A 25,487-nucleotide genomic window follows, 5' to 3' on the forward strand; every position below is an offset into this window, starting at 1 on the left:
CCGAAGGCAGAGGCTTTAACCCACTGAGCCACCCAGGTGCCCCTAAAATTGACCTTACCTTTTAATACTTCAACTGATTTAGGAAAATTACATTACCTATTCCAAACAGAAAATCAATATCAACAACCATAAATAGAAGGTAGGCATAGAAATAAATATAATGAAGCAAAATAGTACTATTAAAATTCTAGCTGCACACTTCTGCTCCCAGCCAAGATGTGACAGGGACCATGGCCACCCTCCTGCTTCAAACAACTGAAATGGACACTGAACACCAGACAACAAAGGACAGTGATCTGTGGGAAAGGGAAACAAGTGAAGTGAGCCCAACATTGGCTCCAGCTTACTGTTTAGAGTATCCAAATAGCAGTATAGGAAAAGGAACACAGGCAAAACCTAGGAATCTCCCCGAATGGAAGACATGTTACTGAGAGTCCAGGGAGAACAGGCTAAGAATTCAGAAGACACAGATCAGAGAGGAGAGAGCTAAACTTAAATTACCCAGAGATATGTGGAAGTTCCCCCTTAAGCCCTCAGCAGAGCACTGCCCAGTATATGAATAGGAGGAACCTAGGAGGATGGGCAAATAATCCCCCTAAGGATTAGAGGAAATAGTATCTGGGGCTCACAAAGGGCCAAGTATCATGCCTGCTCTTATTAGCCAGATTGGAAAACCTCATGATTCACAAGCTATTATGGAGACGGAGATGACCCAGAAGATCTTGCCTTGGAAGTGGTGAATAATTATCCCTAGAGTGGCCACTGCTCTGGTATCATTTAGCAAATCTTCAAAGCAAAACCCAAAGGAATCAAACTGTTTCCACATAGCTTAATTGTGACTCACAACAAAACTCAATTATATTTACAGGCACCCAACAAAGTAGAATTCACAATGTTTTGCAATGAATCTGAAAAAGTTAATAAACACACACTATGATGAGGAGAAAAAGTAATCAATTAAAACCAACCTGGAACTGATATGGATGTTAGAATTAGCAGAGAAGGACATTAAGACAGTTATATAACTATATTCCGTATTTTTTAAAAAAGTTAACTAGAGACAAAGGAGATATTAAAAATATTGTATCACACAATTTTTTAAAAAGATTAAAATTGAGCTTTTAGAAATAAAAATCACAGCATAAGAAGAAGAATATACCAATGGGATTAATGACACATTAGACATTTAAAAAGAAAAGATCCATGGATTTAAAAGCCTAACAATACTAACAAAGCAAAATGGAGCTGGGTTTTTGGGTTTTTGTTTTCTTTTGTTTAGTTTTTTAAGAAAAGAGCATCTGTTAGCTGTGGGACAAGTTTAAGCAACCTAATATATTTGTTTGGAGTCCATAAAGGAGATAAGAGACAAAAGAGGATAGAAAAAAATAGGGACGCTGGGTGGCTCAGTGGGTTAAGCCTCTGCCTTCGGCTCAGGTCATGATCTCAGGGTCCTGGGATAGAGCCCTGCATCTGGCTCTCTGCTCAGCAGGGAGCCTGCTTCCCCCTCTCTCTCTGCCTGCTGCTGCTCTGCCTACTTGTGATCTCTCTCTCTCTCTGTGTCAAATAAATAAATAAAATCTTTCAGAAAAATAAGGAATAGCCCCAAATTTTCCAAACTTGGTAAGAATTATAAACTCATAGATCTAAGAAACTCAATGAAAACTATACTAGGGAACATTATAATCAAATTGCTATAAACCAGTGATAAAAAAGAAAATCTTAAAAACAACCAGAAGAAAAAAGTCATGGTACACAGAGAGGAAAAAAAACAAGAATGTCAGCGTGTTTCTTATTAAATACCATGCAAGCAAGAAGACAGCTGAGCACCATCTTTAAAGTACTAAAAGTACTGTTAACCTAAAAATCTTTACCAAGGAAAAATAACTTGCAAAAATAAAGGTACAGTGAATCTCAATTGGTAGCGTATAGCCATTCTTAAAATAAAGATCAAAGCCTTTAACATAAAAAAATTAATTAAAAAGATATGTTTAGGCCTAGAGGAGTTGAAAGGATTCATCACAGTAGACCTGCCCTACAAGAAATATTACAAGTCCTTCAGAAAGAAGAAAAATACTAGGTGGGAATGTGGATTTACACAAAGTGATGACGAACATTGGATTTGCTATGATCACTTAGACAAATTGAGAAAGTTGCTAGTCCTGGGTTGGACAGCTTAATGTTGTTAAGAAGTCATAGATCATATAGATCTATGATCTATAGATTCATTGCTGTCCAAACAAAATCCCAGCAGGTCTTTTGATTAAAATTGACAGGCTGATTCTAAAATTTATATGGAAATGCAAAGGACATCTAGAGCCAGCTATGGCAAACCAGACAGTGTGGTAGTGTCATAAAGATAAACATACAGATCATGGAAGTAGAGGAGAATTCAGAAATAGACCCATAGGTCGATAGACAATGGATTCTTGACATAGGTCAAATGTAGGTGTAAAGGTCATTCAGTGGAGAATGTATAATGTTTTCAATAATGGTATGGGTAAATTTAGTATCTTTCCAAAAAAAAAAGAACTTCAATTCATACTTTATACCATAAGCAAAATCAACTCAAAATGGATCGTAGACTTAAATATAAAATCTAAAGCTATGAAACATCTAGGAGAAAAAAATAGGAGAAAATCTTTTTGACCTGGGCTTAGGCAAAGATTTCTTAAGTAAGACATCTTATATAAAAGAAAAAAAATGACAAGTGGGACAAATTTAATTTGTCAAAATTTAAAACTTTTGCTGTTACAAAACACTCTTACGAGAATGAGAAGACAAGCCACAGACTGAGAAAAATATTTGCAAATTGTATACCTAATATAGTACTTATTTCCAAGATTAATAAAGAACTCTGAAACTCAATCATAAGGAGGCAACAAATTTTTTAAATTAGCAAATATTTTGAAAAAACACCTAACCAAAGAAAACACCTAACCAAAGAAAATAAACAGATGGCAAGCAAAGCCTAACAAAATATGTTCAACATCATTAATCATTAGGGAAATACAATTTAAAACCACAGTGTGACGTGACTACATACCTATCATAATGGCTGAAATTGAAAAGACTTGAACACGAGTGTTCATAGTAGCTTTATTTGTAATAGCCCCAAACTGGAAACAAATGTCCATCAGCAGGTGAATGGGTAAACATATTGTGGTATGTTCATTTAATAACACTGAATCACAGAAATCTGTTAAAAATAATCTGTTGCTTGACTGAGGCTTGCTCTTCCTTTAGTGAAAGGCAGATTAGCTCTGGTTAGAAAGCCATTAAAGGCACACCAGCATAAAGGCTTTCACCTTGAAGCCCAAAGAGAGACTGAAAGACTATTTAAAAGAGAATAATGTTTGCCTTCTGTGATTCAGTGTTATTAAATGCTCTGTCCATGAACCACTTTCAACAACCTCATGTATCAGCAGGTGGGACATGTATTCACCACATACTTTGGGAAACAATGAACCAAGAAAAACCTTGTAAGAGTGTAGCAAGTATTGGGAGGCAGCTTCATGTAATAAATATTCATTTGAAACTGGAATTCTACAGCCTTCCTTAATGTTAGAACAACAATGACTCAAGACCAACCCTACTTAAGTGAGGTACACAGGTTCCCCTTTGAGATTCCCCCTGGGCCATCGAGTGACTATGGCTTCCTAGAGTTTCTTCATTACCCAAATTCTGCATATTTCAACAGCCCATTGGTGTTCCGGTCTCTTTCTCCAAATAGTCTCAATGCTTGCTTTTAGTATAAGATCTACGGTAGGCAGGAAAAATGTGAAAGTACAAATTTCCAGAAGTGGTGATTAAGTGAAATAGCCACTCCTATCTCATTCACCCATTTTGGGGCTGGGGGAGAAAGTGGACCTTTTTATGTTATCTGCAGAAAGGGCAAGAATATCAGGCAGTAGAGAGGGCTCCTGATGGGTATAGTTCAGATTTTTTTTTAAATTTTTATTTATTTTTTAAATTTCTTTTCAGTGTTCCAGAATTCATTGTTTATGCACCACACCCAGTGCTCCATGCAATATGTGCCCTCCACAGGATCACCCAATCTCCCACCCACCTCCCCTCCAAAACCCTCAGTTAGTTCCTCAGAGTCTACAGTCTCTCATGGTTTGTCTCCCCCTCCAGTAGTTCAAATTTTTAACTAAAAAATTATGAAGGAAATGAGGAATGGAACTTAGAAAGGAAAGGGGGAAAGAAGTTGGCTTGGCGTGGATGCTTTCTTGAGATAGTTTGTCTCCATGATTTTTGCATGAAGACTGCAAAATTGAGAAACTGCCTTATAGTGATTTAAGGATGGATTCATGCCAAGTTTGTTTACAGGTCTGTGCTGAAAACCCACCGTCTCCCCAATGTCACTCCTCCTTCCTCTAACTCATCAATGAAGTATCACAGGCCCCTAATTCCTTAATCAGCATTTAGGCTTTGGGTCTGTGAAAATGCCTGTCCCCTTTGGATGTGATAGAGCTTTCAGCTATCATCACTGGAGAGGACGGAGGTCCTTCTGTCTCTTTTCATGTCCTACTTCGTTTCTACCAGCCCCAGGCTCTAGGGATGAGAGTTTGCAAGTATTTTTTATTCTAGAACACCACTTGGGTCACATTTAGTAGCTAATGGAGTCAATATGATGTCAAAAGTCACACCTCCAATGAGTAGTCTTCCTCCTCCTGTATAGAATTTGTAAGCTCAGCCTGATTCTCTTTAAAGCCTCACATCCTGAGATTAGTCTATGTCAGGAGGCCACTAGGAATGTAGGAAGATCTGTAGGTCTGGGTCAGTTGTTCTGTCTCAGCTTCACCAGGTAGCCATGATCCTGCTTGTAGTTTCTCATATGTAATTCTGTCTTTCCCAACACCTCTCTTTGAAACTCTTCTAAGCCAACTCTGAACACACACATACACATGACTGCTGAACCCCTTCTCAGCAAGACCCTGGACAAGGGGCAAGTTACTGAACATTTTTGTGGTTTAGTTTCCTCACCTGTAACATTGAGATACTGGGACATGTATCTCATGGGATTGTCATGAGGATTAAATTAGTTTACATCTCTTAAAGGGCATCTCAGCTCCTTCCACAGTTTGGCACTTGTGGACATTGCTTCTATGAACATTGGGGTGCACATGCCCCTTCTTTTCACTACTTCTGTATCCTTGGGGTAAATACCCAGTAGTGCAATTGCTGGGTCATAGGGTAGCTTTATTTTTAACTTTTTGAGAAACCTCCATACTGTTTCGAAAGTGCCTGTACCAACTTGCATTCCTACCAACAGTCTAAAAGGATTCCCCTTAAGGAAGGGAAAAATGAAGGGGGTGGGGAATTAGAGGGGGAGAAGAACCATGAGAGACTATGGACTTTGGGGAAAAAAGTGAGGGTTTCTGAGGAGTTGGGGGGGTTAGTGAGGGGATGAGTTACCTGGTGAAGAGCATTAAGGAGGGCACATATTGCAATGAGTGTTATACGCAAATAATGAATCATGGAACACTACATCAAAAACTAATGTAAAATAAATAAATGAGTTTACATCTCAAAAACCTTTGAGATGTAAACCTTATTAGATCAGTCCCTAACATATAGAAAGAACTCAGTAAACTTTTGTTTTTTAAATATGTTAGGGGCTCTTCCTTTTGGCTTGCTTAATTCCCTTCTCTGTCACTCTGCTGACACGTTTTCTGTGTCATTTTCTTAGTCATTACCTGCTTAGGTATCTCCACGAGGCTATAGTTTCCTTGGGGACAAAACCTCTGTCATGTCTGTTCTTTTAACCCCTAGAATTGAGCAGAGTTTCTGACATATAGATACAATGAAGGTGGAATCAATAAAGAAGTCACTAGATGAAAAATTTAATATCTGCACAAACTAAGGATAACCTTTTTTTGCTATGGGGGAAAAAAAAGAATGAGAGAAAATATACCAGATTGTTAAGAGTACTTAGCTTTGGAGGGTGAAATGACGTGTGACGTGTATTTTCTTCTTTCTTCTTTTCCATTTTTTTCCTTACTAGTAGGGTGTGGATAGGGGCAGAGGGGTTATACAACAGTGCATGCAAAGGACTGAGCTCTGCTCTAACCAGAGAGCTTCAGGGATTACATTAGTAATGATGACATGAGCGATAGTCACAAATGAACTTGGAGATTTTGGCATCTTAACATAATAGAAATTTATTTCTCGCTCTCATGTTGAGGGTGTGTGTGTCTGTATGTATCCATGAAGTCATTCAGGGACCCAGCCCCATGGCGGCTCCTCCATCCACACATGGATGCCAGGTCACCCTGGTGTCTACACATCTGGCCAGTGGACTGGGGAAGAGAGGGCATGAGTAGGTTCATTTGGGAGGTGTACCTCACTTCTACCCACATTCCCCTTGTCCAACTTGAGTACCATTGCTCGACTGGCAAGAAGGCTGGAAAAGATAGTCTAGCCCTATGTCCCAACAGAAAGGAAATGGTTTTGGTGAAGGGGTAAAGGATGAGTTAGCTTTCCTCCTCTGCATTCTGTCCAATCTAGCCTGTTGATTCAACCAGCTGGCCTCCCCTCCTCTTCTCTCTCCCTTTCCATTTATCTTCCACATGGCTGCCAAAGTGACTTTTCTCAGATAAATATTTGACTTGTCACTTGCTTAGCTCTCTTTCAGCAACTAAATAAAGTTCAAATCTCTGTAGACTAAATCTCTCAGTCCATAAACTCAAGGGTACAAGTAATATTTCTGTTTGTGACCGGATTTAATTTCAGTGTTGAGCTTCCATCTTGCCAGGTGGTAGAATTTTCTCCCCTTTATCCTGGGTAGGTCTGAGTTCTTGGGGTATCACAGTACGAAGCCCAGAGTGGGCATAAGATCCTCAGTAGTGACCTCAGAGGGGTTTTCTGAAAGAAACCTATGCATCTGTTGCTATCAGAACACTGCAAGAAACCATCTTGAGAATCTCATTCAAATTGTCAGCAAAAGGAAGCAAACCAAACCCAGGGTACTGTAAAACAAACAAGCAAACAAACGAAATAGAATAAGAAAATGAGTCACTGGGAATGGGGGTGGAGAAGCCATTAAAAAAGAATTCATGGCAGAAGCAGAAATCTCTTGTGTACTTATCTTTATAAAAGAATAGAAAAGCAACTTGAAAAAAGAAGTCTAGTGTATTAGCCAGCTAGCTAGTGTATGGTGCAAATGAGTGGCAGCATGTGTTTTAATGCTTTTTATTGGTATTTTAATTTATCTCTAAGCACCATATTTACATTTTATACAGTTCCACTGAAACCAAAGTACAGCTTTCACTTTAATAATTCCTGGCATACAAAATAATTCCATCGAACAATATAAAGATGTATCTGTTTTTGCTGAATTACACTCAGATGTATGAAGAAAGGGGATGTGTCCAGATATAGAAATGACAGAACATTACATCTAGAAGGATCTTTCATCTTGTGTATAAAAGAGACTGGGGTATTCAGAAGCAATTGCTCACCCAAGATCCTGTAGTGACAAATGGGGGCCTGGATCAAGACATTCACACTTAATCTCAGCTAGAACAATCTGGATGGTGGAGGAAATTGGCACATTTCACTCAGAGATCCAGAACATAGAGGCCTTGAGAGCTGCTGGAAAATATATGTCAAAGCATAAAGCAACAGTAAGCAGCCATAGGTTTCCTTGTATTCTTAATACCTTCTACCTTCTTCTGGATAGACCAGAACTAACTTCTACAGCTCTAAATCTCCCTCTGGCTGATGTGATTTCTTGCCCACACTTACCAGTCACCACGTGCATTCTCCCTCCTCTGTTTACAGCACCCCATCTGGACAATGATCCCGCCCCAGAGCATGCAGTCTTGGGGAGGATCCTTTCCAGCATCTGCTGTTCCTTGGTTGAGGAGAGTCCATGTAATATGTAAGCCAGTGAGAGACCTTCTCGTGGACATTCAGATCTTAATTAGAGTGACACGAAGATGAAAAAACATTGGAGCCAGTTCATCCAGTGATAAGCCCGGAAGAGACTGTCCATTGCCTGCCCCCAAGATACTCAGTGCTTCCCTAGCGCCCATCTTTCTGAGAACTGGTTATTTAGCTTTTCCTTCAGTTTGCTGTGTCGTTTCAGATCCATCCAATAAATTTCTTTGTTTCCCTAAGTTTGTTAATTTGGTTTTCAGTTACTTGCAAATAACCTGAATTGATAAAACATTCAGTGGGTGGCCCTACTGATCCAACTCCACTTAACTGACTTAAGCAAATGGGCAGCATGCTGATGACTAATATCTCATATGCCTGAGTCTAGTATATCCATGCACTCCATTTGAGTTTTGTACTTACCAAACATTGTAGTGTTTGTTCCCAAACCTTTTCATGCCAATTACACATACAGTTGCAGTTTCATAACATAATTAAATATTAACTGATGAGTACTTGCTTTAGCAACACATATACTAAAATAGGAATGATACAAAGATTAGCATGCCCCTGTGCAAGGATGACTCCCAAATTCATGAAGCATTCCATTTTTTCCAAAAACCATTATGTAACACTAAATCGTACTCGAAAGGTCAAGCTGACTTTATGAAACATTGTTCCACAGAGTAATACATATGCTGCAGCGTAAGAAAGAAATACACATATCTCCAAAAACCATTATGTATCTAGGAATATCAAAGAGGTAAAATATCTGTATTCTGAAAATTATTAAACACTGATGAAAGAAATTCAAGATGACAAAAGAAATGGAAAAATATTCCATGCTCATGGATTAGAAGAAGAGATATTGATAAAATGTCTATATATTACTCAGAGAAATTTACACATTTAATGCAACCTCTTTCAAAATAGCAACAGCATTTTTTACAGAATTAGAACAAACTATCCTAAAATTTGTATGGAACTACAAAAGACCCTGAATAGCCAAAGCAACCTTAAAAAAGAAAAGCAAAGCTGGAGGCATTACAATTCCAGATGTCAAGTTATATTACAAAGCTGTAGTAATCAAAATAGTATGCGACTGGCAGAAAAATAGACACATAGATCAATGGAACAGAATAGAAAACCCAGAAATGAACCCAAAACAATATGGTCAATTAATCTTAAACAGAGCAGGGAAGAATAGTCAATGGAAAAAACACTCTTCAATAAATGTGTTGGGAAAACTGGACAACAACATGCAAAAGAATGAAACTGGATCATTTTCTTACACCATACACAAAAATAAACTCAAAATGTGTTAAAGACCTAAGTGTGAGACAGGAAACCATTAAAACACTAGAAGAGAACACAGGCCATAATTTCTCTAACATCAGCCATAACAGTATTTTTCCAGATAATGTCTCCTGAGACAAGGGAAACAAAAGCAAAAATAAACTATTGGGCCTACATGAGAATAAAAATCTCCTGCACAACGAAGGAAAGATTCAACAAAACTAAAACACAACTGACAGAATGGGAGAAGATATTTGCAAATGCTATATCTGATAGAGGGTTAGTATCCAAAATCTATAAAGAACTTACAAAACTCAACACCCAAAAAACAAACAATCCAGTTTTTAAAAATGGGCAGAAGATGTGAATGGACATTTCTCCCAAGAAGATATCCAGATGGCCAACAGACACATGAAAAGATGCTCAAGATTATTCATAATCTGAAAGGTTATTCATAATCAGGGAAATAAATGAAAATCAAAACTACAATGAGATATCCCCTCACACTAGTCAGAATGGCTAAAATTAACAACACAAGAAATGATGGGTGTTCGTGAGGATGGGGAGAAAGTGGAGCCCTCTTACCCTGTTGGTGGGAATACAAACTGGTGCGACCACTCGGGAGAAGAGTGTGGAGGTTCTTCAAAAAGTTAAAAATAGAACTACCCTATGGCCCAGCAATTACACTACTAAGTATTTACCCAAAGGATACAAAAGTACTAATTCAAAGGGATACATGTACCCCAATGTTTATAGCAGTATTATCAACAAAAGCCAAATTATGGAAAGAGCCCAGATGTCCATCAACAGATGAATAGATAAAGAAGATGTGGTATATATTATGGTATTTTAAGGTACTCAGCCTTAAAAAAGAATGAAATCTTGCCATTTGCAATGACGTGAATGGAGCTAGAGTATTATGCTAAGGAAAATAAGTCAGTTAGAGAAAGACAAATCTCATATGATTTCACTCAGATGTAAAATTTAAGAAGCAAAACAGATGATCATGGGGGGAGAAAAGTGAGAAAAACTAAGAAACAGATTCTTTTTTTTTTTTTTAATTTCTTTTCAGCATAACAGTATTCATTGTTTTTGCACCACACCCAGTGCTCCACTTTGGAGAACAGTGTGGAGATTCCTCAAGAAATTAAAAATAGAGCTTCCCTAAGAAACAGATTCTTAACTATAGAGAACCAACTGATGGTTACCAGAGATGGGTGGGGAGATGGGTTAAATAAGTGATGGGGATGAAAGAGTGCACTTGTAATGAGCACTGGGGACTGTATGCAAGTGTTGAATCACTTAAATTGTAACCTCAAACTAATATTACACTGTATATTAACTAAATGGAATTTAAATAAAAACTAAAAAATATGTATATTAACTAATGAACTGCGAAGGCAAGAACAGTTTATTCTTGTGAAAAAAAAAGTTGACTTCTTTGGGGTCTTGATAAAGGGAAGCAACTAGAAAATGTGATGAGTAAGTTAGGTGTGGGTGAGAGACAATCAGATAATGGTACAGAATTATAAAACTCTAGAAGAATTTTATAAGTTACATTGCTTCCCAAAGTTTTTTAAGTTCTTGTGCCCCTTTAAACAAATCAAAACTGAAAATCATGGAGAATTCCTAATGGGTGACTGCAATCAGCAGAGTCAAAACCAAAGAGAAGGTTTTGGCCTGTGAAAAACTAGGAGATAAATGAACATTTACGTGTGTTAAAATACCTAAGGTATATATCATGCATTATGATTTCTTGGTTTAGCTGTATTTTTTTAACTTAATTAAGCAATCAAATTGAATAGGAGGTCTTTACTTACAGAAATGCAGAGAGAAATTCATACTACTCTTGTATCTGCTCAAGTGTTCATCCTCAGTGGTACTGGCCGGTCTTAAATTTAGGGACACTTCCCATAGCTCTTTGCTTCTGAAAAGATAACAGCTGCAGAATATCTGAGGAAGTGCCTTGTTCATGTCTTTTTCCTGATGGGAATGCTGAGGCCCAGAGAGGGGGTGTGACTGTGCTGAGTCATTCAGTGGTTGATGGCATAGCTGAGACAACGACCCAGGTCTCCTCAATGTCCATGAGCTCATCCTGCAGCACAGGAGTTTGGTCCAAAGGATTTTATCCACTTATTTATTCCTTTGTGGACACAGCTTTAATACAAAAGGGAATTATTATACCAAGACAATGTGAAATAAATTATCAGGTCATTTTGGAAATATTATCCACTCAAAAAGATATGAAGCTCATTATTCAGGAGTGAAGGAAATGGGAATGAATTACTCTAGGAACCCTGATAAATCACAGTTAACTCATTTTCAAGCCTTTTAACTCTGAATACTGATGATGGGGCCATGCTGTTTCTGGTCTTCTTTCTCCTCTGTCACCCAGGTTCCGACATACCCACCTCTGTTACCTGATGGCAACTTCATAAATGAATCAAGAAAACTCCCTTTTACAGTCAGTGACCAGATTAGCAAGATCCTTACTTTAATTATCCTTGAAATAGAGTTGTCCTTTTCACTCAAGTAAATGTGGGCACGAAGGGTAATGGTCAATTAGGACAAAAAGGTAGGATTGGCTGTACTTTTACTCATTTATCCCCCCACCCCCACCCTAGGATTGATTGTGTTTTGGCAGAATTGACAAGATTGAATAATGTTTTCATGTTGGGTTGTCAAGGACTGAGAGAGTTTCTTATACACCTATTCTAGGCACCATGTTGACCTCCAACAAGGTCAACTCTTCCCTCCAATCTTTCCCTCTCCACCTTCCCTTTCCTTCTCCTCCTCTTTTCCTTCCTCCTCCTCTTTCCCTCTTCCTCCTCTTCGACCTCCTCCTTGTCCTCCTCCTATGAGGATGACTGTCATGTTACATTTCATTCCCTTCTCAAAGGAAGGACAAGACTGCACAAAACCAAAGACATGACTAGGGCGGATGTCAGAGTTGAGCTGGGAGAGTGTCTGCTTCTCCAGAAGTCTAGATCAGACGAGAATTATAAAGTCAAATACCACAGAACTAGGTAATTTATACATGCAGTGAGGTAGACAAACCAGGCTGGGGGCTTTGGGTACGAGCGGCGGGAGTCCATGTTTCATCAAATGGGTAACCATGAGGCAGCTCCAACCTCCTGGAGGAAAGTAGGTAGGCATAGTTAGCCACATCTGCCAGCTTTTTAAGAATGCTAGAAATCTAATTATTTCATATATAAGAACAAAACCTCTAGATTTTAAAATTAATTGTAATTTTAAATGCTGTTGAAGCCAAATAAAATGTATTTTGTGGCCGGCTATAGTCTGTAGGCTACAAGTGGGTGATCTCTGACTTCCCCAGGGCTCTGCTCCCTTGCCAGTAGGTGCACTCCCAACCAGCCAACTCCACATGGAAATCATAAAATTTAGGAATAGGGCCTTGAGTCTTGGAGAAAAAGGTGAAGCTTCAGCCTGCTTAGTTCTATACTTGGACATATCAAGACTCACCAAAAACAATCCTGCCTGTGACCTGGCCTAGCTCCATCAAGTTTAACATTAGGACTTGGGGCCAAAATCTCAGCATAATTGAAAGTATCAGTTTCCAAGCTAATGTTCTCATCCTCTTAATGAATTTCCCCCATGGTTCTCAGGGACAGTGATGTGGCAAGAATCAGTACACAATCTCATGTCCTGGCCATCTTTCTTTATTTTAATTGTCTGTGGGTATTGCCTGTGTTATACTGCCCCCTCCAAAAGCTTCCTTTCTGTGTGTTTGGATGAGGGGAATAGGCAGAAAATGAGGCTCAGTATATCATGATAATCTACATGAATCAAATTAACTATAGTGGCCATTTCATTGACTCTGCATAGACACCAAATATATCGGAAGACCCCACTGTTTCTATTAAAGTGGCAGTAATTTTATTTATGAAAATATTTATTTTCCATCTCTAATATTTAAGGATCAAGAATTCCTGTTAGTAATTAGAATTCAGTACAGCTGCTTGTTTATTATAGAGAAATCAAAATGTATTACATAGCTTTTATTTACAAAGACTTCTTCATGTAATTAAAGAATATATTTTGGCATTTGGTTTTCCTTATTATCTCAGTACTTGGTTAATAAGTTTTTAATTGGAAATCATCTCAATAAATGAAACTGTAGTGGGTTAACTGAACCCACCAAATATTCTGATATTCATCATTAATTGTGTGAGAAGTCAAAGGCTCTATTGTGTTACTTCTTGAGCACTTATCATGTGGACTTCTATATATTAATAAGGAGAAGAGATGAATTGATCCATTTATTCTGGAAAGTACCCAAAAAACCCATCATTAGGAAGAATCTTTGGGCAATCCGAGTTACATTTATAAAATAAGTGTAGTCAAGCTCCCACTGTTCTCTGGACCTGTTTTCCTTGCAGTAAAATGGAGGAGGTTAGACAGGCTCTTCTCTAAAGGACTCTTTGAGCCCTGATGTGGTGAAGAAGGCTGGATTCTGGCCCCCATGACTGGGTTTGAGTCCTTGCTGTATACTCACTCCCTGAGTGACCTTGGGTAAATCCTTCTTGAGACACCAATATTTTCATCTGTTAAATGGGAGTAACAATATTACCAATCTCATAGTGATTATAGGGATTAAATGGGATAACACATGTGCTCGGAACTGCACTTGTTATGTAATAAACACCGAAAAAGGTAATTAGCAATATTCCAGCACTAAATTAAATACGGTTCTTTCTAAGGAGGCCATTGGCTCCCAGAAGGAGCCCTGGCTTCTCATCCCAGCTCTGCAGTTAAGCCAGCTGTGACCATGAGTAGGTGGTTCTTAGGAGCTCCTTGATTTTGTATCTGTAATGAGGAGGATGGGCTGGTCTTGTTGGTTCTCAACCACAACTAATGTATAATTTTTCGGAGGGGAGATTTTAGGGCTCCTAGGGATGCCAATGTATGTTTTTCTATTTAGATCAACTAGCCTGACCCCCTGGGATGTGGATTAAAATTAAGAGATCTATTATATTGTCCAGGATGGAGGATTTTAGTCAATTATAAATAATATAACGCTTTTTGTACTTCTGTGGAGGGGCACATTCCCCTAGACAGGAAAAGTGTGGCTGAAACATTTGGACCTCTCTCCCTGCTCCCTTCTTCCTTCTTCCTTCTCCTTCCCTCTACTTCTCCCCACCCACCCTCAACCAGTTGGGTTAGTTGGGGAGAAGGGCCTGGGCCTGGGGCTCAGTTTTCTCTCTTTCATCTCTGCACCCATGTGCTGAGTAGCCTGCCTAACAAGGGGCCTGCAGATCTCCCCCTTTGCCCTGGCATGTTGGGAGCGTTTCATTCAGTGAGAAAAGTGTTGGTGGTCACAGATCCACATTATGTCCTACTCTACTTCATCATGAAAACCTGGCATTTTGATCTTTACCTATCTCATTTCCAGTGTTATGTTTCTCAAAGAGATCTCATCCCAGAGGGGAAGTGAGCTGTTGTTTATGTGGCCCTCAAAGTCCCAATAAGTATCATGGGGTCTGTTTGAATTACTTAGAAGGAAAAGTCTCAAGATCGGTATGGATTGTTGATACTGCAGTGCAATTCCCCAGCCAGACCTGACCATAAGGATCCAACATTTTCAAGGACCTATAAACAGATTTTACTGGTTAAAAGGTGTGAGTCGTTAGACTCCAGCTGCCCAACCACTGCCTTCTGAGCCAACTCTCCATGGTTGAAGACTTTTTCCTTGAAATGTGACAGCCTCCACAGTTCTACCCTGCCTTAGCTAAAAGGTTTTCTGTTCCAGCTCTGAAATCCTCAGGAACTATCCATCTTGTTCTTATTTAAACATTCTAGTCCAGAAATAACTTGCAGGATGAAAAGGGGTTTTATGTCATCTCTGCCTTGGCTCTTTTGTAAGGGCACATGCGTTTTTCTATTTGTTCTTTTTCAATGGTCCCTATACAGCACTAATCAGGAAAAAGTTCTCTCTTTCTTGACTTCACATGAGCTATTTGAACTTACCCACAGTATTCCAGCAGCTCAAGTGAATGCACACATCATGGCCAGAGTAACTCTATCTTGCATCCTTCCACCCCTCCTCTTCCTGTTGGTCCTTACAATGGAGCCACAATAGATTTGGAATTCCCTAATAAGGAACCTATTAAGCTATCTAGACAATAAATGTAAAACCAGTGTTTGTTTACCTATAAGACAAATTAAAATTCCAGCTTTCCCTGGTTACATATATAATAACCATATATGCCTACTATATTATACACATAAAACATATATTACATAATATATAATAACCATATGTGTATAATATATGTGTAATAAATATATTTTATATATATGTATGTTTTATGTATAATAACCTCCCATGTCTGATAACCAGTGTAAAGCGTTTATGTGGGATAGTACCCTGGGTTGTGGAATTGAGGTTCCTTCTGATTCATGTACCTGATAGTAATAAAGATATATATCTCAGAAACGACACCTGATGGGCTCTGCCAGTGATACGTTGTTTCCATAAATGGTTTCTTTTCCAGATTGCAAGAGGAACTGATAAGCCATTTCCTCTAATCACCACAGCACTTCAGGCAGAGCTGGGACAGCTTCCATATTGATCCTCTCTCTTCAATTCCAGCCCTCACTCCAGCCCTAGGCAAGGCAGAATTTCCTTCCAAACACTTCACACCACTGCAGATAGTTCTGATGAGGTCCAGAGAAGTGCAGTTCTTCCCCTGGATTTTCTTTTTCATAATACTCAGGCTCTTGCTTTTAGTTATGGAAAAGAATGATTATTAGATCTGGAGAGGTGGAGGAACAGGTGTCTACCTCCAATATTGTTGTGTTTTAAAATAAGGAGCTCACAATTTACTTTTCAGAGGATTGTACACTCCTGAGAATACCAGCTAAAAATGCAGAGGAGACAAAGAGGAGTACTGTCTGAGTGCAGAAATGTCTCATTTGAGTCGTTTAATATTTAGATAGTATTCTAACATTCTAAAATATTAAAAAATAATAAAGCACTGCAGATGAATCTTAATGCTAAAATAGTTTCTCCATTGAATTGATACTGCCTTTTAAGGGTATTTACCATGTGTGGAACTGAGCAGAATGCTTCTAGAAAATCTTAGCCCAGATGGAATCAGTGTCTAACCCAAGAGCTTCCAAGGTACAGAGGGAAAAGGGAAGCCCCTCTCCTCTGCAGGTGCTCCCAAGGGACTTAGTTACAGGAAACCAGTGATCTAGAGTGTAAATGTCTGGGATATTTTTACTGACAAAAACAACTAATATTTACAAAGGATCATAAAACAAATAGTGATGTACTCCCCATTCAAAATGAACAATATTTTTCAATAGTTACTTCAAGATCTTTTCTATTTAAAGAAATAAACACACACGTTACAGAGAAAGTTGACAGCCCTTTTGTTCTCATCCTCAAACATGTTTACCTCTCTTCAAATCCAGAAGCAACTCTTATTGTGAGCATAGAGTATGTCTAATCCATGTTTTTAAACTTTACTCTGAATATGTATGTCTACTATATCCATAAGTGTTGTAGAGCATTACCATGCTACCACTTTTAATTTAAATAAATGGTATAAAAATGTAACTTGCTTTTTCTCATGCAACAGTTTTTAAGATCTGTCCGTATTGATGTATGAAGATGTTCCTCATTTATTTTAGCTGTTGTACACCATTCCATGGTTATCAATAGATCACAATTTATTAGTCCCTATTCTCTTACAGATGAATATTTGAGTTGTTTCCAGTTTTTTGTTATTTAAAACAATGCTGCAAAAAACATTCTTTGGCATGTCTCCCTGCTGCATATGTATAAAAACTTCACTGGGATATAAACCCAGAAATGGGACTGAGCATGTTAGACTTATAGGCATTTCAAACTACACTTCATATTACCAAGGGATTTCCCAAGGTGATTACACCAGTCGGCATGTCAGTGATGATGAGTTCCCTTTCCCCACCTGAACTTGATATTGGAGAATTTCTTAAATTTTGCCAGTTTTATGGTTAGGAATGGTTCACTTGGTTTTATGGGTCATCTGGTTGTCTTAATTTATAGTTCTCTGAATACAGTAAGGTTGAGCATCTCTTCATATGCTTCTTAGCCACTTGGATTTCTTCATGAAATTTCTGCTTATATCTTCTATCTGTAATTCTGTATGGACATGGGGAGATGGAGAGGAGAAGGGAGTTGAGGGAAATTGGAAGGGGAGATGAACCATGAGAGACTATGGACTCTGAAAAACAACCTGAGGGTTTTGAAGGGGCGGGGGGTAGGAGGTTGGGGGAGCCAGGTGGTGGGTATTATGGAGGGCATGTATTGCATGGAGCACTGGGTGTGGTGCATAAACAATGAATTCTGTTATGCTGAAAAGAAATTTAAAAAAAAGAAACTAAAAAAAAATTCTGTATGGTTATCTTTTTTTAAATTGATTTGTATAGTTCTTTACTTAGGCTGCTTACTAATCCTTTTTTTTTTTTTTAAATATGTACCTTATCACAAAGCACCACTGTGTCTCAACAATTAATTAAGAGTTGGCGATTCACACACTCAGGAGCTTTCTGGACCATGAAAGAGTAATCTAAAGATTTTATAGAATAGTGATTTTAAAAGACCGCTTGGTCTGGGCATGGGGTGCTCAGGAGGATCAGTAAGATGATGGAGAAAAGGGTAGAACCCTGAAGTTTGATGGAAAGGATTTGAGAGACAATTCTGTCTTGATCTCAAGAGTATGCACTTATGACCTAGTAGAAGAGGTTTCTCAGAACATGATTAGAATTTCAATGCTGTCACCACTCCAAGCATTCCTAAGCCATGCTCTGAGAATTGCTCAAGCTTTGTGAACAGAGGCTGATGATCTCTTGTCAACATTTACGTTGGTAGCTTTTCCTTTAAGGGAACGAAGGTACCCAAAGACAAATAACAATGACTATTATAAATTCTATTCCACCTAAAATTTACTGCTGCAGAGTGACAGTGCAGGACTCTCTAAGCAATACCATCGTTGAAGTTGTTGGACTTGTTATCAGGTGTCACTTATGAAAGCTACATCACTAGAACATTTCCATGGTCTTTCTAGTTAAAATTACAGAAAAACAATTCAACAAAAATTAGATTTAATAAGTGTATATGAAGGCAATTGACAGAATCCACCCACACTCCTAACTGGAGGAAGAGAGGATCATCTGAGGCAAAGGTGAGAAGGAGAAGACCTAGGGGACTCACCATTAGGAACTGCTCTGCCACCATTCATGAATTTGGGAAGGCTAAGAATAATTGTGACCCCATTAAAAGAAAAACTCAGAGTGGCTGGAATCTCCTTAATGTGATGGAGCCCTTCCAAGACTCTGGACAGCAATAAAGAGGCCAGACGCAGACACATCAAGTACAGGGCATGAAAACTGGGCAAAACCATAAAAACAGAACAGGGTGACTTCTGGTTCTACCTCCTCATGAAAAACAGGGAAGAAATGGTTCAGAAGTAAACTGGTTCTTCTGGACCTGCCCACAACCCTAAATCTTACCCCTATTCCCAGCTAGCTGGAGGAATCACTGAACTAATCATGGAGGCTTATACCAGCTGGGCCTCTAACTTAAGCATTACAGGACTATACCAACATGTAGGCATATAATGAGAACCCATACAACCTGCACACCTGTTTTAGATTGAGTATAAGGCCTAATTCAATCTCTCATGTTCAACAATGGATAAACAACGCAGAATCTATAAAAAATTCTGAAAAAATATATAGATATCATTATAATCAACAAATAGAGAAAGAACATCCTTTTGAAAAAGAAATACTACATAAAAAAAGTAAAATTCAGATAATGTCTGCTTTGTGCTCACAATAAAATTTGATAAAACTTAGCCTCTGAGACAAACAACAAAGATTACATGAGGGGCTCAGACTGAAAAGTAAAGGGAATGAAAGAGGGAAAAAATTTGAAGAAACTAACATTACTACAACTAAAGATTTTAACTAAATGATTGTCAATAAAGAGTAGGATCACAACTGTGGAAGACTGAATTGGTCAGGTAAAGGAAAAGACTGAATCATGCTCCCAGGTTGAAAAGACAGATGAAAATGAGGGAGAAACACATGAAATTGAAATAAAAGTTAGACACTATAGAAAAATACTTTCCTGAGCTGAAATCAGAATCTGCAGGTCAAAGTTGTTTATCGTGTAACAAGCAAAACTGGTAAAGTGAGATTGGCACTAATGCATATCTTGTTACATAACTGAATTTCAAAAGTAAAGACAATTTCCTATAAAGAGGCAGAGGCTTGGGTGCTATTGTAGGGTGAAGGATTACTTGGGGAAAAAATCAGTTTGCCCTCAGAGATCTTATACAACATTAAAAGTCAAGTAATAAGGAAAAATAAAATATTTAAGAGAATGTAATAAACAAGCTTCTGAAGGCAAAAGTTGTCAGGACCAAATGAATCAAAACAAAGAATGACTAAGTTGTTTAACTAAAAGTTAATAAGGAAGATTAATGCCATTTCAATATAGAATTTTTCATAAAAATTTAATAATTCTTGAAAAGGGAAATGTATAATCGTACAGAAATAATAATTTATAATAGTACATGTTCATCTCTAAAGTCCAAGAATATACATGGCATAGAAGAAAGACATTGGGGTAGTTAGAAAAATACATGGATTTCTGCATTTGTATGAGGGGATACATGGTTTCAATCATAATATTGACAGTATGGTTTCATTCATAATATTGACAACCACACTTTTTAAAAAATTTGTGGATAACAACTAGGAAAATTTAAATCAAAATGTATGCCATTCATGCAAATCAGTCAATGTGAGATGTTGCATCAATAAGAGAAGGGATAAAAAACATATGATCATTTCAGTGGATGCAAAAAAAGCAAAGTACAACATGCATTTGTGATAAAAATCCTCAATAAAGTAGAGCTAGAGGAAACATAACTCAACAGAATCAAGGCCATATATGAAAAGCTCACAGCAGACATCATATTCAATTGGAAAAACTGAGAGCTTTCCCCCTAAGGTCAGGAACAAGACATGGATGTTCAGTCTCATAATTTTTATGCAATATAGTACTGGAAGTCCTGGCTATAGCAATCAGACAACAAAAAGAAATAAAAGGCATCCAAACTGGTAAGGAAGAAGTAAAACTTTCACTATTTGCCAGTGACATGATGCTATATATAGAAAACCTTAAAGACTCCACCAAAAAACTACTAGAACTGATAAATGAATTCAGTAAAGTCACAGAATATAAAAGCCTACCTAGCTTTGAGCCAGTCCCAAAGCCTGTGACTGAGAACGTTAAGCTACACTTAGGAGTTTATGGTTCACATCATCCCCATGAGAAGATACACAACAGATTAATAGCCATGCTAAATACATGCCATTGGAAGTCACTGGAAAGCTACAGCTTGGATTAAGGAAAACCCTTTGGTCTTGACAAGCAAACATTATAAAAGTAGCCAAATATTCCTAGTGCTCTTCTCTGAATTGAGAGGAATTGAAGGCCTACAAACTTACTTGGGTTTAACTGATGTTTCACTGAGTTTATATTCCTTCTATAGTTAACCTTTCAAACTCCTGCCTTTGACATTTATTTATCCAGAATTTCTTTATGAATGAAGCTACTCTATAATAATAGTGTCATGGGCAGGAATTTAATTTGGGTCTTAAGAATCATAATAATTCCAGAAGGGATAATAAATGAACATTCAAGTTAAATGAATTTTAGCCTGCATACTCTAGACTGATGAGGACTCAACCTTCATATCCTTGGTTCCACAAGAACTGATTCAAATTCAGTGTATTTTGCTACATAAAAAGCTTCTGAATGTGCCCTGTTTTGCTTTGTTTTTTTTTGTTTGTTTGTTTTGTTTTATTTTTAATAAGTGTGTGAACTTTAGACTGTCTTCCAACTAAGCTAGGTGAGATAGAAGTTGATCATTTAGACCCCAAAATATATAATGGACCACTTCTCTCTCTCCCCACCCCACTCTTTTTCTCTCTCTCTCTGCCTGTAAGAAGTGTATCTATGGTACTAAGTAAAATAATTTCATAAATATAGAAAAAATAAAAGTCAAAGCAATGGGTACATAGAAAGTTAATTTTTATATCCCTACTGAATTTATAACCTTTGTTTGCAATTTCAGATAAGATATTACAAAGAGGGAATCGAAGAAGGTAGAACTAAATTGAGAAATATCAAAACAGTATATATTTCTTGTATGGGGAGCATGATGACCTCAAACATATCTGCTGTTCATGTTCGAGGTAGAGCAATAATCTACTTTGACGCATAACTGTGTAATTTTTCTCTCCCTATGTAGAACACTAGGTATTTTAGAAAGTTTAAAGAATAAGAAACTAAAAGGTTAAACTCTTATTTTTAAATCTGATTTTGGTTAATTTATTTCAGTCATGAATAATGAAAGAAGGAAAACTTGATAATAGCATTGTTGAAAATTGTAACATTTATTTATAACAACTACACAAATAGAGTGGATTTTCATTTTTAATTAATTTTTAATTTAATGTTTTGCTATTTCAATAATGAGCATATCTTTGACCTTAGAACTCATTGATTCTAACAGTTATTACTGACTGCCTGAATATGCCAGCCATGTGTAACCATTACTTTACTTTTCTTCCATACACCGTATAATTTCATATAATAACAGCCATCAGTAAACTTAGAGCCTTATGGAAGTTAATGAATAATTATCCTTTACATTATAACTGTAAATCTGCTAATCATTAATGTATTTGGTAATCATTATCTCTTATTATGGACATTAACCCAGCTTAACAAAGATCTTGAGTGTCAAATAGAGTCAGGTTGCTTCTATACTTTAAAGGGCGATGAATGTGAAGAGGAGGGGACTAAGATTTGGAGCCATGCCCAGTTCTTGGCACTTAGTAGAAGATAAACACTAGTTGAATTGCTGAGATTAGTGTTTATCAAGTGTCTACTGTGTGCCAAGCAGTGCTAGCTACTTTACATCACTGTCACATCTAATTACCCCCAGTCCTTGTATGTGTGTATTACTATTCTCATTTTCCAATAAGGAGGTAAAGGTTTGGAGACATTAACATAACTTTCCTCCAGCTTGGCTGCATTGTTAAAATTTGAATCCAGATTTCTCGGGCCTTGAATCATAGCTCTTTCCACCACACTTCTGATACCTAAACATATGTATCGCTGAAAGTTACTCACAAACTATGTGTTAGGAGTTTGAACCATTCTAGCCATGTGATGCAACAGTGAGCAACAATTTAATGATTTACAGTTCAGTCATTTCTTTAAAGTGAAATCATTTCTGGTGAAAAACGATGCAAGTTTATATTGCTTTGGAGTTGACATCAATATCATTTTGAGAAAACCTTTAACAGAATTCTAGCAACTGAGGATCAGAAGGGACTTCAGATTTTATTTAGTCTAATCATACCGGGAATTTTATATCTTTTTCTCTGATTGGGATCTTGAATATATCAAATTGGAAATTCTTGAGGCAAACTCTCCTGAAGAAATAGAAACCGTGGCAGAGTGAGTTGCCAGGGAATCAATGGCAAGAAGACAGACAAATTGAGTGAGAAACTGAGAAGAAAATTCAAGGGCTTCAGTGTCTGTCTCCAGGCCCAAAGACCAAAAGAAATAAATATTCCACTGGTGCTTGACTTGGTATTTGAGGTCCCTTTAGACCATAAAGTTCTTTGATGAGACAAAGGCTTTTCAGAGTGATGATAATGATGTTGTTGATGAGAAAACCCAACATAAAACTCCATGAAGCTGAGAGGGTGGGAGAAGGTATAGTAAAAAACTTCACACTGGTTGTATGTATTCAGTGGAGAATCTATGATTCGGAAACACCTAAGGTATTGTTTGGATCAATGGAATTTGTGTGGCTCTAGTAGACTGAAGAACGGCCTCCCAAATATGTCTGTGTCCTAATCCCCAGAACCTGTAAATGTTACGCTATGTGGTCAAAGGACTTCGCTTGTGTGAATAAATTAAGGATGTTGAGATGGGAAGATTATCCAGGATCATCCAGGTGGGTACACTGTCAATACAATAGTCCTTATAAGGACACTGGAGGAGCCAATCAGAGGAGAAGATGATGTGAGGATGGAAGCAGAGACTGGAGTGATGTGCTCCAAAGATGAATGAAGGGGATCTCAAACCAGGGAATATGGCAGCTACTAGAAGCTAGCAAAGACAAGGAAACAGATTCTTCTCTCAAAGCTTCCGGAAGGAGCAAGCCTTGCAGACCTAGACATTAGCCCAGTGAAACTGATTTTGGACTTCTAGCTTCCAGACCCATAAGACAATAAACCATCAGTGTTTTAAGCTACTAAGTTTGTGGTACTTTGTCCCAGCACCTGTAGAAACCTAATGCAGTGACTGACTAGCCAGAACTGAAGTCACTGCCTGAGCACATTTTCCTCAGGCTAACCCTTCAAAGAGAAGTAAGTTTTAAAAAGACAAGTCATACCATAGACGTGAAGCCCTTTTATCTGCAGAATTTATATTAGGAATAAGGAACAGAAATCTCTTTCCTGACACTTCCCAGTACCATGGTTGGCTCTAGGCTGTCTATCACCTGTTTGTTCATTTGTAGGGACAGTGGGGATGGTCTTTGAACCTAAGCTCTCGCCTGAAATCTAGACTCACATTTTGATTGCCTGCTTGCTATTTCCTCTTGACCGTCCTACCATAACCCAGGGTCAACAAATCAATCCAATCTCATCATCTTCCTAGGAAAGTACACAGTCAGTGTCCTGTGGTTATTTCTGATCCTGTGGTATCTGCTTACGAAAGTCATACCTCTGTCCCCTGGTACTCTTTACTTTCTGTTTGATTAATAGCATACCATCATCCAGACCCAAGATGTTGTGTCACCTTTGGCAACTTCTTCTGGGCTCTTCTCTTATTTAATTAATTACCAAGCACTGTAATGTCAGTCCCCTACTTTCTACTCTGTTTTGTTCAAGTTAGAGTCTCAGCAAGCCTTCCTGCAAAAATAATGGTCTCCTAATGATTTTGGATTTCATCCTCCAGTCCTTGACTCTATTTCCCCAGATAAATATTCTTCAAGGAATATCCTTTCTAATCAAGTCATTCCCCTGGTTTCTTTTGTCCATTACTATAAATGAAAAACTTTTCAAGTTCTCTTACCACTGCCCATTTTATTTCCCCCCTTCCCCTTTAAAGATTCCTCTATCCTTACTTTTACCTTCTAATCTAGCATACTTGCTATTCTCCAACAAATCTTGTTTCCCTGCCTGTGGCCTTGCTCTGTATTTGTTCTCCATCTAGAAGAGTCCCTCTTCTGGAGCTCCATCCCTGGATGCCGAAATACTACTTACATAAAATAAGGTTAGAAGGTACAATGGTTTTAAATATGTCCACAAATGTCTGTCTACAAAAGGGTGAGTCTACCCTTCCTTTTCTCTTGAATATAGGTTAGATAAAGTGGACTTGCTTCTAATGAGTAGAATATGGTGTAACAGACACTGTGTGACTAGGTTATAAAAAGCACTGTAACTTCCTCCTCTCTCAGTCTCTCTCTCTTTCTCTCTCACCCTCTCTTACAGTGTTTACTCTGGAGAAACACGTTGCAAGGACTCTGTGGAACAAATCTATGAAGAAGTGCACACAGCAAGTAAGTGGGGCCTCCTACCATGTGAGTGAGCCATCTTGGAAATGGGCCCTGCAGCACTAGTGAGCCCTCACATGACAGCAGCTCCCCACCTAACACCTTGGCTGCAACTTTAGGAAAGACCTTGAGCCACAACTGTCCAGGAAGCCACTTCAAAAGTCCAAACTCAGGAGCTGTAAGTTAATACATGTTTGTTGTCTAATGCCACTAAGTTTTAGGATGATTTGTTATGCAACAATAGATAATACAATAGTCAGTCATCCTTTTATTTTTTTTAAGGATTTTATTTATTTATTTATTTATGAGAGAGGGAGAGCAGGGGAGGGACAGAGGGAGAGAGAGAGAGAGAATCTCAAGCAGACTCTACGGTGGGCATCAGGCCCGATGCATGGCTTGATCTCTAGACCCTAAGATCATGACCTGAGCTGAAACCAAGAGCTAGATGCTCAACAGACTGAGCCACCCAGGTGTCCCCATCCATCTTTTAAAAAAATTTTGACAATAATTTCTTGGACACCTTTGATGTGCTGGATTCACACCTATAGAAGGGGGATACAGGGACAAAAGTACAAATCTGGTCTCTGCTCTTACACTAATTACATAGAGTCTGTCAGGAGAAAGACACATTAAACAAGTAATTAC

The sequence above is a fragment of the Martes martes genome (genome assembly GCF_963455335.1).
Source record: "Martes martes genome assembly, chromosome: 5".
Classification (NCBI taxonomy): Eukaryota; Metazoa; Chordata; class Mammalia; order Carnivora; family Mustelidae; genus Martes; species Martes martes.